The following is a 17,345-nucleotide window of genomic DNA, read 5'->3' on the forward strand; positions in this document are numbered from 1 at the left end:
CTGGCATAAGAAAAGGTGAGGAAAGGAAATGTCACTTATCATGTGCCAATGCCCGGCACTCCTCAAGGAGCCTTTACACACGGTACAAAGGAAGCATTATTTGTTGCCATTTTTAAACAACAACAACAACAAAGAAAATACCATAGCAGCATTATTTGCAGTAGCCGAAAAGTGGAAGCAACTCAAGTGTCCACTGATAGATGAATGGATAAAGAAAATGTGGCATATACATACAATGTAATATTGTTAACCCTTAAAAAGCAAATTCTGACACAACCTACAACACGGATGAAGCTTAAAAACATTTTGCTGAGTGAAATAAACTAGTCACAAAAGGACAAATACTGTATGATTCCTCTTATACAAGGTACCTAGAGTAGTCAAATTCATAGACAGAAAGTAGAATGGTGGTTACCAGGGGTTGGGGGAAAGGGAAAATGGGGAGTTATTGTTTAAATGGGTACAGAGTTTCAGTTCTGACAGATGAAAAATTTCTGGAGGTGGATGGTGGTGATGGCTGTACAACAATGTGAATGTACTTAATGCCACTGAACTGCACACTTAAAAAATAGTTGAAATGGCAACTTAAGTACCCATCAATAAATGAATGGATAAAGAAGATGTGGTACATATATACAATGGAATATTACTTGGCCATAAAAAAGAATGAAATCTTGTCATCTGCAACAAGATGGATGGACCTAGAGGGTATCATGTCAAATGAAAGAAGTCAGGCAGAGAAAGACAACTACTGTATGAGCTCACTTACACGTGGACTCTAAACACCAAAACAAATGAATAAACATAATAGAACAGAAACCAAGTCATAGATACAGAGACCAATGAGGTGGCTGTCAGAGAGGAGGGGGTGGAGGGAGGAAAGAAATAGGTGAGGGAGATTAAGACGTATGAACTTCCAGTTGCAAAATTATGAGTCATGCGTATGAAATGTACAATGTGAGGAACAGAGTCAATAACTATGTAATATCTTTGTATGGTGACATATGTAACTAGACATAGGTGGTGATCACTTTGAAATGTATAGAAGTACCGAATTGCTATGCTGTGTAACAAGAACTAGCATAGTGTTGTAAGTCAATTATACTTCAAAAACAGACAAACACAGAAAAAGAGATCAGATTTGTGGTTATCAGAAGCGAAAGGGTGGGAGGAGGGGGAACTGGATGAAGGCAGTCAAGAGGTTCAAATTCCCAGTTGTAAGATAAATAAGTAGTATGGGGGGAAATGCTTAAAATGGTAAACTTTATGTTACGTATATTTTACCACAATTTTTAAAAATGAAATAAACCAAGCATAGGAAACAAGGTTAAGAAACTTGTCAGGTCAAAACTAGTAAATGGAGGAGCCAAGATTCAAGCTTGTAATCTCCTCGGGCACTCCTTCCTCCTCCACCACAGACCTGTCCAGGCTTTCAGAGGGAAGGAAAAGGATCAGGAAGAGAACCTTGATGTGCTGCTTGACCACAGTGGACTTGGCTGTAATGGCTAATTCACATCTCTCCCCTTGCTCTAGTCATTCGGGTGTCTTTACTCAAACCTTATCTAATCTTCTCATTTTCATCCCATAGCTCTCTCCCAAGAGTATGCCCTGTTTAGGAAACGTCCTGTATATTCCAAGCTCACGGTCACTCAACAGGTTCTGAAAACCTTCCAACCCTAGAAAGCCTCCCAGAATTGGAAAGTAACTGAATACCACGACTCCAATTGTGTAGGCCCTCTAAACAGTTCTTTCTTGCTGAAAAAAAATTTATGCTGCAGAATTCACTTGCAAAGCAAAAAAAAAAAAGTTTAAAAAGTTCTGAGGCACCTTAACTTCACCTGGCCCAGAGGTTCTCTACTGGGGCAGTTCTGCCCTTCAGGGAACATTTGGCATTGTCTAGAGACATTTTTGAGTGTCACAACTCGGGGCAAAGGGGGTGCTACTGGCATCTAGTGGTAGGCCAGGGTTGCTGCTGAACAGCCTACAATGCACAGAATAGCCCGCCACATCAAAGAATTCTCCCAATCAAAATGTCACTGGTGCCAAGGTGGAGATACGCTGATGCTGACAGCCCAACCCTTCCATGCCACTTGCACTCCCTTTACAAATTGCCAAGAGACAACAGCCTCTGCTGTTGTGATGAACAGAGAGCTGTGACCTGAGGCAGTTCATTTCATCTGTGAACAAATAAGTGCATTCCTCACATTCCATCAGAATTTGCCTCTAAGGAGCTTTCACCTATCAACCTTAATGCTAATTCTTGAGGTCAAAAGGTAGTCAACTCCCTGATCTACATGGTGTCCTTCAAAATCAGAAGATAGTTACCACATCTTATAAACGTAGTAGATGGACATTTATATAATTGTCTAGACATGCTTTTATGTTTATTTTGGTTTAAGAGTCCTACACTGAAATTGTCAGGTAACATGTCTAAATTGTGTTGCCTAGTTTACCAGTAAAAATATCCAGACTAGTACTTAATAGTATATAACTAGTACTCACTAATATATAACTAGGTTGATGGTGAACATGAAGGAGGTGACACCTGCCAACCTGCTGTAATTCCTGGATAAGCAAGGTACCCTTATTTTAGGGGAGAAGTGCCATCACTAGCCCACACAAACACAGGCCTGTTGATACCCATACTCGACTCCTCTTTCCACTTTAAACAGTCTCTACCACGGAGGCCAGCATGTAGACACAGACACACACAGACACACACAGACACACACACACACACACACACACACCCCAGCTTGTGAGAATCCCTACACAGCAAGAATTCTCTTCATCCTCCAGAAGGAAAGTAACCCAAACATCTCCATTAAAGGCTGCTAATTCCTGGCCTATCTGCTTATCTGAGCTACAAAACTGCTAAAAACCCCTGACACTCTACATGGATTATATTATTAATGACATCAGCAGTCTAAGAGATTGGCTCTGCAGAAGCAAGAGGCTTTGTAAGAATTAAGTCTAAACCTTGAAGAGCTACTCCATACAATGACAAGGACTCATTTCTGAACAAAGTTCGAACGTTGCGTGTTTGACTCTGACAAATGTGTAACCACAGTGAATAACTGCAATTTTTAAATGATTCTTAAAACCTCAACAACTTGGCCTTCACTACTGTCCCACCAGTTCATGCACCTCCTAATACGCCACTGTCATTCCAACCTCTAACCCTCCATCAGGCATGCCCTTCTTCGTTTCCCAAACTAAACCTCCAGTGTCTTTAAGGTCTACATCAGGATCTGCCTCAAACCTTCTATCAAGTCTTTTTTATTAAATCCTTTCCTTGATGATCTCTCCCAGGCAGTATACCAACTTCTCACTCACTTGCATATATCCTGCTTTAGAATTAGTTCTCAAAGGGTTTATTTAGATACCCTAAACATTGAACCAGTATCAATGAATCAACAAATATTTATTGAGTACCTATAATGTACTTCGCACTCTAGGTTCCATAGGAGATAGGAAATATATATACTCTTTAGTTATCCCCTGAAAGTGCCAAAACTAACTCACTCAAAACAATCACTAAATATAAGAAAGAACATAATTACTAAATTATAGCTATAGATGATAAATACTGCCGAAGTTCAGAAAATAAGATCAAGGTCGCTCAGTCCTCATTCCTTGGAGTGAATGTCAGAACCAAAAGAAAAAAGAGATATATTCATTCATTCCCTCAATATCTTCTGAGGCTTTTTATGTATAAGGCATTGTAATATACCTTACATTTATAATGGACTTTAAGTCTTATTATCTCATTTCATCTTTAACAACAATATAAGATAGGTAGACAAAGTGGTAATCATCAACCCCAACTGTAAATGAGGAAACTAGGCTTAGAAGGAGGAAGACATCTGCTCCAGATGCACATGTTAACAACAAAATCAACAGCAGAACAAGTTTCCTGACTCCTAGTCCCGAGTTTCTAACTCTCTCCTCACAGCCCCAAATAGTGCCCCACAATCCCTCCTCCCCTAACTCCTTCAGCTACACACATATGACTATGCTCCTTCCCCCATCGCTGCTTTTCAGATGCAATAGTAAAAAGACAACTACCTAAACACAACTTTGAGTTTTTAAAATATCTGCTCCAGATCCTTAAAAGAAAATCTGTCGATCATATGCCTTTCCTTATATCTGTCATGAATGTGAAAACTCAAATCCATAAAATAAGCTCCTCTAAATCTAAAGTATTGGGTGGGCCCAAAAGTACCTTCGGGTTTTATTGTTTGGTTTGGTTTTGGTTTTGGTTTTGTTATTGGGGTATAGTTGTTCTACAATGTTGTGTTAATTTCTACTGTACAACGAAGTGGAGTTCCCTGTGCTATATAGCAGGTTCTCATTAGTTATCTATTTTATACATATTAGTGTATATATGTCAATCTCAATATCCCAGTTCATCCCACCCTGCCAACCCCCCTGGTGTCCATACATTTGTTCTCTACATCTGTGTCTCTATTTCTGCCTTGCAAACTGGTTCATCTGTACCATTTTGCTAGATTCCACATATATGCAATAATATACGATATTTGTTGTTCTCTTTCTGACTTACTTCACTCTGTATGACAGTCTCTAGGCCCATCCACGTCTCTACAAATGACCCAATTTCGTTCCTTTTTATGGTGAGTAATATTCCATTATATATATGTACCACATCTTCTTTATCCATTCGTCTGTCAAGGGACATATAGGTTGCTTCCATGACCTGGCTATTGTAAATAGCGCTTCAGTGAACATTGGGGTGCATGTCTTTTTGAATTACGGTTTTCTCTGGGCATATGCCCAGTAGTGGGATTGCTGGGCCATATGGTAATTCTATTTTTCGTTTTTTAAGGAACCTCCATACTACTCTCCATAGTGACTGTACCAATTTACATTCCCACCAACAATGCCAGAGGGTTCCCTTTTCTCCACACCCTCTCCAGTATTGTTTGTAGATTTTCTGATGATGCCCATTCTAACCGGTGTCAGGTGCTACCTCATTGTAGTTTTGACTTGCATTTCTCTAATAATTAGTGATGTTGAGCATATTTTTATGTGTCTCTTGCCCATCTGTATGTCTTCTTTGGAGAAATGTCTATTTAGGTCTTCTGCCCATTTTTTGATTGGGTTGTTTGTTTTTTGATATTGAGCTGCATGAGCTGCTGTAAATTTTGGAGATTAATCCTTTGTCAGTTGCTTCGTTTGCAAATACTTTCTCTCATTCTGAGGGTTGTCTTTTCGTCGTTTATGGTTTCCTTTGCTGTGCAAAAGCTTTTAAGTTTCATTAGGTCCCATTTGTTTATTTTTGTTTTTATTTCCATTACTCTAGGAGGTGGGTCAAAAAAGATCTTGTTGTGATTTATATCAAAGAGTGTTCTTCCTATGTTTTCCTCTAAGAGTTTTATAGTGTCCAGTCTTACATTTAGGTTTTTAATCCATTTTGAGTTTATCTTTGTGTATGGTGTTAGGGAGTGTTCGAATTTCATTCTTCTACAGGTAGCTGTCCAGGTTCCCCAGCACCACTTATTGAAGAGACTGTCTTTTCTCCATTGTATATCCTTGCCTCCTTTGTCATAGATTAGTTGACCATAGGTGCGCCTTCAGTTTTTTAAGTAAAAATAAAAGACACATTTTTCTTTTTTTTTTTTAACATCTTTACTGGAGTATAATTGCTTTACAATGGTGTGTTAGTTTCTGCTGTATAACAAAGTGAATCAGCTATATGTATACATATATCCCCATATCCCCTCCCTCTTGTGTCTCCCTCCCACCCTCCCTATCCCACCCCTCTAGGGGGACACAGAGCACCAAGCTGATTTTTCATTTTCACCAAGAACTTTATTGAACAACGTATTCACCCTTTTGTTCTACTACCTTCTGCCATTTTTCAGGCAACTTCATAATTCCATCTTCCCAAAACTTTTTATCTTTTGAGCAAAGAACTGTTCCAGGTGCCTTTTACAGTCTTCCAGGGAATTGAAATTTTTTCTATTAAGAGAATTTTGTAAAGACCAAAATAAATGGAAATCCAAAGGTGCAACGTCTGGTGAATACAGCAGATGAATCAGAACTTCCCAGCCAAGCTGTAACAGTTTTTGCCTGGTCATCAAAGAAACATGTGGTCTTGTGTTATCCTGATGGAAGATCATGCGTTTTCTGTTGACTAATTCCAGACGTTTTTCGTCGAGTGCTGCTTTCATTTGGTCTAATTGGGAGCAGTACTTGTTGAATTAATCATCTGGTTTTCCGGAAGGAGCTCATAATAGAGGACTCTCTTCCAATCCCACCATATATACAACATCACCTTCTTTGGATGAAGACCGGCCTTTGGTGTGGTTGGTGGTGGTTCATTTCGCTTGCCCCACGATCTCTTCCATTACACATTATTGTCCAGTATCCACTTTTCATCGCCCGTCACAATTTGTTTTAAAAACAGAACATTTTCATTACATTTCAGTAGAGAATCGCATGCAGAAATACGGTCAAGAAGGTTTTTTTCGCTTAACTTATGTGGGACCCAAACATCAAAGGAATTCACATAACCAAGCTGGTACAAATGATTTTGAACACTTGATTTGGATATTTTGAGTATGTCAGCTATCTCCCGCGTGGTATTGTTGATTGTTCTCAATTATTGTTTCAGTTTGATCGCTATCAACTTCAACTGGTCTACCTGACCATGGAGCATGGTCCAGCGAGAAATCTCCAGCATGAAACTTCACAGACCACTTTTGACACGTTCAATCAGTCACAGCACCTTCTCCATACAATGCACAAATCTTTTTTTGCATTTCAGTTGCGTTTTTACCTTTCTTGAAATAATAAAGCATAATATGCCAGAAATGTTGCTTTTTTTCTTCCATCTTCAATATTAAAATGGCTACACAAAAATTCACCAAATTTGATGTCTTTTTTTAAATGCTCGCTGATATGACAGCTGTCACATACAATCTAACAAAATTGTTTCAAATGAAGTTAAATACAACTAAGTGTTACTAGAGCCATCTTATGGGAAAAAAATGAAAGAACCTTTCGGCGCACCCAATATATTCAGAAAACAACTGGAGTGTAGGGGGTAGAGGGAAATTGGAAACACAGAGCAAAATAAGAGGATGTATTTTTGTATGAAACATTAATGTTTATAAGGGAGAGAAACGTACTCTATTTATTTGGTTATAAGCTTTCCATCTGTTAGATTAAACCCTGTATCTTCAGAGACTAGCAAGTGCCTGGCACATGGTAGATGTTCAATAAAAGTTAGCAAATGAATGAATCTGTTTTTTCTTATATATCATGAGCTCCCTGAGGGCAAAGACCTCATCTCATACACTTTTGTACTCCTGTTTCAAAGTAGGCAGTCAATAATGTATTCAATTAGATTATTCGACTGCTGGGTAGAGACAGCACCATGTAGGAAGGTTCTATTAGTACTCTGTGTTTTCGCAGAGCCTGGATTTGTCTATTTGGCATCCATTAATCACAGGGCCAAACTAATGGCCAGCATTGTTTACACCTCCCCTGCCAGCAAGAGCCCATATTCGGGACTATCTTATTTAACTCTCACACACAAGGCCAATATTTCCCCTGCCCTAAATCAATCCAGGGCCAGGTACCAGACAACAAGGAACAGCCCCTATGCCCCAGGATCCAAGGAATTATTCAAACTAGCCAATTCTAAGCCATTTCCCCTGCCCTGCCTTGCCTTTCCCGTGGAAAACACAAAGGCTCTGAGCCATGCTTTCTCCTCGCTACTGACCAAACCAGGTGCTTCTCCTTGCATCCCCGTGTGATGTGGCATGTCCCCTTCTCTTGGGAAATGTAAATGATAAATTTTTCTTTTAATGGCATTGACCTCTCCATGTTGTCGTTCGTCGCCTTTATATTTATTTATTTATTTTGGCCAAGGGATCCTAGTTCCCTGACCAGGGATCAAACCTGGGCCCTCAGCAGTGAAAGCGTGGAATCCTAACCACTGGACCACCAGGGAACTCCCTCAGTCGCCTTTATAAGTTAAGACTTAGGCACAAATCAGTTGGATACTATTGCTACCACACCACCAGCCACAAAGAACCAGAACTCAACCCAGACTAATCCTATATGCCGGCTTATACCACTGCTTACAATATCTTACCTCCCCTATTAGATGGCACCTCCTTTGATGACTTAAACAAGACCTTCTCTTGTATCACGTACTCACCAAAGTTAATGCTATATACACAGCAGCCACTTGATACGTTGAATGTTACAAAGGTAAGTAAATAATTGACTTTTTTCAGCCCAAATTTTATCAATTGTTAATTATTCCCTCTGCCCTCAAAAAAGAAAAAAAAAAACCTGAAAATGGGTGACTAAACTCTAATGCTGCACAGCTGGGCAGTTTACTTAAGTGTTTAGAGCAACTTTATCTATAAAGGTCCTATAACTTTAAACTGGAAGCAACCAAGATGTCTTTCAACAGGTGAATGGATAAACAAATTGTGGTATATCCATAGAACGGAATATTATTCAATGACAAAAAGGAACAAGCTACTGGTTCATGAAGCAATATGGATGAACCTTCAATGCATTTTTGCTAAGTGAAAGACTACAAATTGTATGATTCCATTTATGTAACATTCTAGAAAAGGCAAAACTATAGGAATGGAAAACAGATTAGTGGCGTTAAACAGATTAGACAGTGTGACTGCTATGCGGAGACGTACATGGAAATTTTTAGGGTGATGGAACTGTTCTATATGGTACTGGGGTGGTAAATATCTGACTTTATGTATTTGTCAAAACCCAAAAAACTATACCTTACAAACAGTGAACTTTAATGTACACAATTTTTTTAAAACTCAAAAAGGATATCAAGGGATCCCAAGATAGAATGCAGACTGTGACAAATGAATCTCACATATTATAAATGTATGACATAAACTCACTGAAGGGGGTGGGGGGAAAAAAGGAGCTGACCTAAGTAACCTTGGAAAATGTTGTTTCAATGGGGAACTATAAGGCTAAAGACAAAAGGAACTGTACATAAACACTGTATGCTAATTGGTAAATTTACTGCTCACGGGAGTATGGGTTGACAATTCTGAACTTGCTTCACGTGTATACAGAATGAAATAAGTAAGTAAACCCACCATCTACTGTGGTGGATGGTGACAGGCAGGTTTCTCACTGTCAGAGAAGGAACTGCAGATAAGCAAGGGGGGAAGGCTAGAATAAACTCTGTGGTACTGGATTAGAGTCAGAGATAACAGTGTGAATCCATGTTTAGATTAATATATATACAGATGGATACATAAATAATTATACATATGTATATACATGTGGGTTAGTATACATACGTGTATTTCCTAGCTCTCTCTGCTGAGGGGGCCTACTAGCAATGTACACACCCAATGCTCAGATCTTGGTTTCTCCAAAGAAAAGAACCAGGGCTCCTGAAGAAAATGTTGATTCTAGAGCAAGGGCAGGGAAAATACAAGATGAGCCTGGAACATCTCCTAGTTCCAGAAAGTAAGGAAGTGCTCAAGTGGCAAAAGGAGGAGGGCATGTCAAAGGGATACAGAAGCCAGCCTGGAATAGTTCCCAGTAGCTAAAACTGGAACAATTTGAGCAATAAAATAAATAGCATGGTACTGTATTATAACCCAAAGTATACGAGTTCATACTGATATAAATTAATGGCAATTAATAAACACACAGGTAAAAAGAGTAAGTCTTCCTTTACAGAAGAATTCCAAATAATATGTGCAGACAGTACCTCCTCCAGGAGGTGGAGCTTAATCCTCACCCCTCCTCCCCCAATTGTGGGCTGGACTTAGTGACATTTCCAAAGAATACAGCAGGGAAAGGGGAAAAGAGTCACTTTATGGTGGAGAAACCTGGCAAACACTACCTTAACCAAGTGATCAAGGTTAACACCACTGGTGATAAGTCATGTTAGCATCACATCCCCAGACAGGATGTGATGAGGAACACACTTCATCTCTGAGGTATTCTTCCTCAAAACCCATAACCCTTGCCTAATCATGAGAAAGACTTCAGACAAACCCAAATTGAGGAACAGTCTACAAAATTCCTCACCAATACTCTCAAAACTGCCAAAGTCATAAAAAACATGGGAAGTCTGAGAAACTGTCACAGACCAGAGGAGCCTAAGGAGAGAGACATGATGACTCAATGCAATGTGGTACACTGAACTGGATCCTGGAACAGAAAAAGAGCATTAGTGTAAAAACCGGTAAAATCCAAACAAAGCCTTGAATTTAACAGTAACGCACCAACGTTGGTTTCTTAGTTTTGACAAATATACCATGGTAACTTAAGATGTTAACATTAGGGGAAACTGAGTGAGGTATGCAGGAACTCTCTGTATTGTATTTGCAAATTTTCTGTAAATCTAAAATTATTCCAAAGTTGAAAGTTGATTTTTTAAATAATCTAATGCTGGTGTGGGGTCAAATTAGTGAGGACCAATTAACTAAATTTTTATTTGCAAGACATCTGTATGACAGAAGTATAGGATCACATTATTGGGCACATCTTTTTACAGAGAGCAAATGAAGTGCACCTGACACACTATCTTATAAACTGAATCTACTGTAATGATACTTCTGTTGATGGAGAAAATGCATTTCCATGGCACATTCACAGTCAGGTGCTTCTTTACCAGAGGGAGAAATAATCCTCCCAGTATAGGACTACATGTTCTTTCTTTGACAAGAACTCCTCCCTTCCCTCCCACACCTCCAGATGAGATTAAATAGGCTTCCCTGGCCATTTTTGCCCTTGTAGCGGAACTCTGGCCTCTCTTGAGACTCTCACCTTGTCTGGTCTGGACCCTGGCCTGCCTGTAAGAGGCCTAGGGCTGTGACTGAGACTCTGCCCCTTCCTTCTATTCACTATTGCCTCTGACACACAACTAAAGAAAGCTGAACAATCCCAGTCTCTCCATGTCCAGATTAAATCATTCCCAGAAGCCTCACTGTGTACATAAACTGAGAATAGCAATGTCTTAGCCTATAGCCAAATAACTGCATAAGGTATTCGAACTGAGGAGTAATACCCTACTATCACAATTTTGAGAGCTCACTATCTAAAAGAGGTCATCATTACAATGCACTTTGTATTCCTAAATGAAAATTAGCACTATTTAGGGTAATGATTTAAAATTCAAAGAATTCATCGGCTGCCTTCTCAGAAAGATGACTACTGACTCTGATCTCTAAATCCAACTTCAGTAAATAACATTCAAAAGAGAGAGAGTTTCTAGACCCAAAGAGACACAGTAAGTTTATGATAAGGGCCACACTTGATTAACTTGCTTTATACGATAAGCAGAGAAGGTCACAAAACTTTATGATGATAAAAATAAAAGATAAAGCATTTAAACAATAAAAGTTTCTTGACAGTCTTTCCTCTACTGCATTACTCTGTAAAGCCACAATCGGAGGAAAGGCCAAGGATACACCGTGAACCATCCTCAGCATCTTCCAGTAAGCCCACTCCATTCAAGTCATTGTAAGAACCGTCACACTCTTCCTTCCCAGTTTGCCCCATAGTGTTTTCTGATCCTAGTCTTTTTTTTTTTTTTTTTAATTTGACTGACGTGGAACAGGTTTGAAGGGCAATTTCAAACAAGAAATTCCAAATATGTTTTGTGTAACAATTGCTTCACTGTATTAAGTGCACAGCCATCCAAGATCACTGTTTTCCTTTGTTTTGTATTTTCTACTGAGTTATATTTCTTTTAAAAAGGAATACAGGGGCTTCCCCGGTGGCACAGTGGTTGAGAATCTGCCTGCCAATGCAGGGGACACGGGTTCGGGCCCTGGTGTGGGAAGATCCCACATGCCGCGGAGCAACTAAGCCCATGCGCCACAACTACTGAGCCTGCGCGTCTGGAGCTTGTGCTCTGCAACAAGAGAGGCCGCGACAGTGAGAGGCCCGCGCACCGCGATGAAGAGTGGCCCCCGCTCACCGCAACTAGAGAAAGCCCTCGCACAGAAACGAAGACCCAACACAGCCATAAATAAATAAATAAATAAATAAAAATTAAAAAAAAAAAAGTAATACATGCTCATCCAAATTTTTCCAAAAATATAGGGTTAAATACATAAAAATTAAAAGCAAGATGACTATTTGAAGAGCCACCCAAACCAGTTTTATTACTTAATAATTTACCCAATTAGGGTCCCCACTTGGAGAGAACACACCATTCACTTTAAAAATAGTCTTTTTTTTCCAGATTAATTTTATAGCTAATTTTATTTTTTAAAATTAATTGAAGCAGATAACAATACAGTCAAAGCCAAGTAAACATGAAAATTTTTAAGCACCTCACTGATCTGATTTCTAGTCTCAGGTGTAATGTAAGGACTGTTACTAGTAAAATGCTCCATCGTGTTGGAAAATCTGTATGTCAGATTTTCCAAGAAAGCCTTGCTTTCAAATAAATACTATGAACCATCAGAAAAACCGCTAAGTGACAACTCTTTGGTATCCATGATAGTAAATATGTCTCCAAGATTGCTTCACATTAAACATTTTCACATCAAATGTGCTGATCTAGGGATCAGAAAAAAAAATCATTATATTTGTAGGGCTTCTGTTCCACCATAAGTACAGTAAATGATAACAGCTTTCACTTGCCCTCTCTATCTACCTATATGGGCATGGTTGTGTAGGTGAGAACACATAATAGATAAAATGTTCCTCAGAAGAAAGGCTTTAATGCAAACCAACATTTGAGGTTTAGGAACTGATTGTCTAATCAATTGGTCATCCAAATCCTCTTGACTGTTACAGCCTTCCGTTTGGATATTTCCTATTTAGTTATTTTACAATATTTTTTTCACAGCTTGTTGGCATGTCTCTTACTAGAGTAAGAAGGGAGAAGAAAGAAGGAAAATGCCAATTAATACATTTTCCTTTTCTTCCATATCATGTTGGTAAAAGATTAGGCAGAACCAGAGTTAGATGTTAACCAGAGTTAGAAAAAGACTTAAGATTATATGAAGGTTTCTATTACCTATTCTAATATTACTCTCCTTACCAAGGCTTAAAAAATTGATGGATTATTTGCAGTTGTATGAAATAAGGTATCAGTATGCTATTAACAATTTGGTAAATTTAAATGGACACACATACTTTCTAGTCCAGCAATGTCACTCCCAGGTATTTATTCTATAGATATTGCCCCACATATGTTAAATATGTATACAAGGGTATTCAATACAACTTTCCTGTAATAACAAAGGACTGAAATTGATGGAATAAATATTTATTTGCTGACTAAATAATCATTTATTGGTGGAATAAAGCCCACCAATAAGGGACTTATTAAATTAATCATAGTGCATTCATTCAATGATATTCTCTGCAGCTGCTAAGAAGAATGAAGCCTTCGGTAGCCACTGCTATGGAAAGGTCTCCAGGACATATTAAGTGAGAAAGCAAGGCATAGAGCAGTATGTACAGTACACTGCTGTTTTTGTTATTATATGCACACTTATTCCCATTTTATATTTGGTATTGTGGGGAATATCTCTGTAAGGATACACAAGCAATTGGTACATGGGTGCCTCCAGGGGAAGGAACTGGGTAGCTAGGTTAGGATAAGTAAGTGAGGGAGACATACCTCTCTCACTTTGTTCCCTTTATATCTTTCAAATTTTGTACTGAGTACAAATATAATCTATTTTTTTAAAACTTTTAATTTAAATTTAAAAATTAAAAAGGAGGAAGAGAGAGCATCCTGCACTGAAAACACTGGAGCCCTTCCTTGAGGTGTCTTCTCCACTAGGGACCCTAAGGCCTGTCAGTCCAGTCATTTGATCTTTCAGGATTGATAACCTGCCTTGAAGCCAACACCTTTCTTGCCCCTGCCAACCTTGGTCCTCTCTTAAAATGTGTCTAATAAATAACCAAAGTTTCTGGTTCCAGTCAAGATGGAATAAGTTCACTCCACCCTGTCTCTCCCAGTGAACTCAGCTAAAATCCATGGATAGACAGAGATGCTCCATGCATTATCCGATGACTGAAAAGTAGTTGATAGCAGGTGGACTGGAAAAACAAACCAAAGCTCAAAATATCATGAAACCAACAGAGCTTCCCTTTCTTCTTCTTCTGGTATCTCTTGGCCTGGACTCAAAGGCAGCCCAAACCCAGAACTGTGCACCAGGTACAGACAGAGAAAGCTCCAAGAGAAGACCTCCATTTTTGGCCCAAGAAGCAGGAAAGGGAGCCCCTAAGGTCAAAGAGAGTAGAGGAAATCCCCTGATTTTCTCTGTTTGTTTCTCTTTTGTCCTCTCTTGCCCTACCTCCAAGGCAATTAGGCAGCAGTGGCAATGACAACACCAGCCAGAAAGGAAAACCTTTTCTCTGACCTGAGGAACTGTGATCCCAGGTGCATAGAGGGAACCTCCACTGCTTTGTTTTCTCTCCCTAGCCTCTTGCCATTTGGTTCCCAAGGGAAAGGTAGTCATAGGGCGTGCAAGGCAGAGCAGAGAAATTCAAGTCTCAGCTTTCTAGCAAGAGGAGCAGGAAGGAGAATTCTTTGGATCTAGAAAGTTTGGGAGAACAACAGGAAGAAAAGGGAGCTCAGTGAAGCTGTGTGTGAACTCCAGGAATCATCCCCAAGCTGTACATGAAAGTATCTGACCCTAAACAGCATACTGAAGGTTTTGACAACTGATCTATGAGGTATACCACTGCCCAGGTCTGAGTCTAGCCACTGGCTGGTATGTACATGGAACAGACACAAATAGCACAGCAAACAGAACTTTGAAAACTGAACAGATACTGAACCCCAGCCCAAAGAAGGCAGGTAGGTACTTGTAGCCTGAACCTAACTGGATTGACTGCCTGCTCACATAAACAAACAAACAAAAACATTCTCTACAGGATTTAAACAAGACCCAAAGTCTCATAATGTAATATTCAAAATGTCCAGGAGACAAATCCAAACTGATATACAGTTGACCCTTAAACAACATGGGTTTGAACTGCGTGGATCTACTTACATGCAGATTTTTCTCAATAAATGCATACTATAATACTACACAATCTCCAGCTGGTTGAACCCACAGATATGGAACTTCAGATATGGAGGGCCGTTGATAAAGTTATATGTGGATTTTCGACTGCATGGGTGTTGGTGTCCATAATCCCCACACTGTTTAAGGGTCAACCTGTACAAAGAGACTTGAAAATCTCAATATCTCACAAGGGAAAAGACAATCAACAGACACCAACCCCAAGATATTGGAATTAACAGACTTTAAAGCAGCTATTATAATCATGCTGCAAGAAATAAAGGCAAATGCTCTTGAAGTAAATGCAAAAATAGACAGTCGCGACAAAGAAATAGATGAAGAAAAAGAAGTAGAAGGAGGAGAAGGAGAAGAAGAAGAACCAAATGAAAAAAATCTAAACTAGAAAATACAATAACAGAAATTTAAAACTTCACTAGATGGGCTCTATAGTATAACTGAGATGACAGAAGAGTCACTGAACTTGAAGATGGATCAACAAAAATTACCCAAGCTGAACAACCAAGAAAAAAGATTGGAAGACAAAAATGAACAGAGCCTCAAGGACCCACTGGACAATACCAAAAGGTCTGACATTTGTATCATCAAAGGCCCATAAGTAAAGGAGAAAGAGTGTGGTGCAGAAAAAAATATTTGAGGGAATTCCCTGGTGGTCCAGTGGTTAGGACTCAGCACTTTCACTGCCGTGGGCCAGGGCTCAATCCCTGGTAGGGGAACTAAGATCCCACAAGCCACACAGCACAGTCAAAAAAAAAAAATTTTTTTTTGAAGAAATAATAGCTGAATACTTCCCAAATTTAGTAAAAGACATAAACTTGTAGATTCAAGAAACTCAGTGAACAGCAAACAGGATGAAGAAATTCCTGCCCAGTGAAAACTGAAACAAAGAAAAAAATCTTGAAAGCAGTCAGAGAAAAATAATGCATTACACATAGGAGAAAAAATAATTCAGTTGACTGTGGATGTTTTATCAGAAACCACAGAGAACAGAAGGCAATGGAACAAGAATTTTAAGTGCTGGAAAACAACTATCAACCCAGAATTCTATATCCAGTGAAAATATCTTTAAAAAACAATCATGAAATAAATTCTCAGATGAAGAAAACCAAGGGAAGTCATCACCAGCAGACTTGCCAAAGATGCTAAAGAAAATTCTTCAGATGGAAGGAAATGTTACAATAGGGAAACTCAGAATTTCAGGAAAGAAGGAAGAACAATAGAAATGGTAAAAATCTGGGTAAATGTAATAGCCTATTTTACTTCTAAGTTCTTTAAAATACAAAAGATGATTGAAAGCAAAAATTATAACAATGTCTGATGGGGTTTTCGATGAATGTAGATGTAATGCATATGACAATTACAAGATATAAGGAAGAGGGCAAACCAATCTATGTGGTACTAAAGTTTCTATATTCCACTTGAAGTGATAAATATTAATTTTAAGTAGACTGAATACTTGAGTATGTGTACTATAATCCCTAGTCAACACTAAAATAACTATACAAATGCAGATAGTAAAAAATTCAATAGAGAAATTTAAATAGAATACTAAAATAATTCAAATAATCCAAAAGGAGGAAAGAAAGGGAAACAAAGAAACACAAAACAGAAGGAACAAACAGAAAACATATAATAAAATGGCAGACCTAAATCTAAAATATCAATAATTATGTTAAATGTAAATGGTCTAAACACATCAATTAGAAGAGAGATTATGAGGATGGATTTTAAAAAAAAGACACAGTGTATGTCATCTACCAGAAACCCACTAAATACAATGATATATATAGGTTAAAAATGAAAGGATGCTAAATGTAATATGGCAGCCTGGATTGGATTACAGAACAGAAAAAAAAACATTTGTAGAAAAACTGGTGAAATCCATATAAAATTCTGTAGCTTACTTAACAGTGTACCAATGTTAATTTCTTAGTTTTGATGAATGTACTATGGTTACGTAGTATGTTAACATTGGGGGAAGCTAGGTAAAGTGCACATGGGAACTCTCTGTACTATTTTTGCAACTCACTTATAAATCTGAAATTATTTCAAAAAAATTTTTAAGTAAAAGGAGGGGTAAGTATATACCATGAAAACATGAATTATCAGATCTATATTAACTATATATTAACAGGCTATATTAATATCAGATAAAGTAGACTTTAAAACAAGGAAAATGACCAGGGATAAAAATTTATTTATCATTTTAAAATAAAAAAATTTATTTATTTAAAAATAAATTTTAAATTTATTTATCATTAAATAATGATAAAAGGGTCAATTCACTAAAATTTATAACAATCC

This window comes from Eubalaena glacialis, chromosome 11 (assembly GCF_028564815.1).
Source record: "Eubalaena glacialis isolate mEubGla1 chromosome 11, mEubGla1.1.hap2.+ XY, whole genome shotgun sequence".
NCBI classification, from domain to species: Eukaryota; Metazoa; Chordata; class Mammalia; order Artiodactyla; family Balaenidae; genus Eubalaena; species Eubalaena glacialis.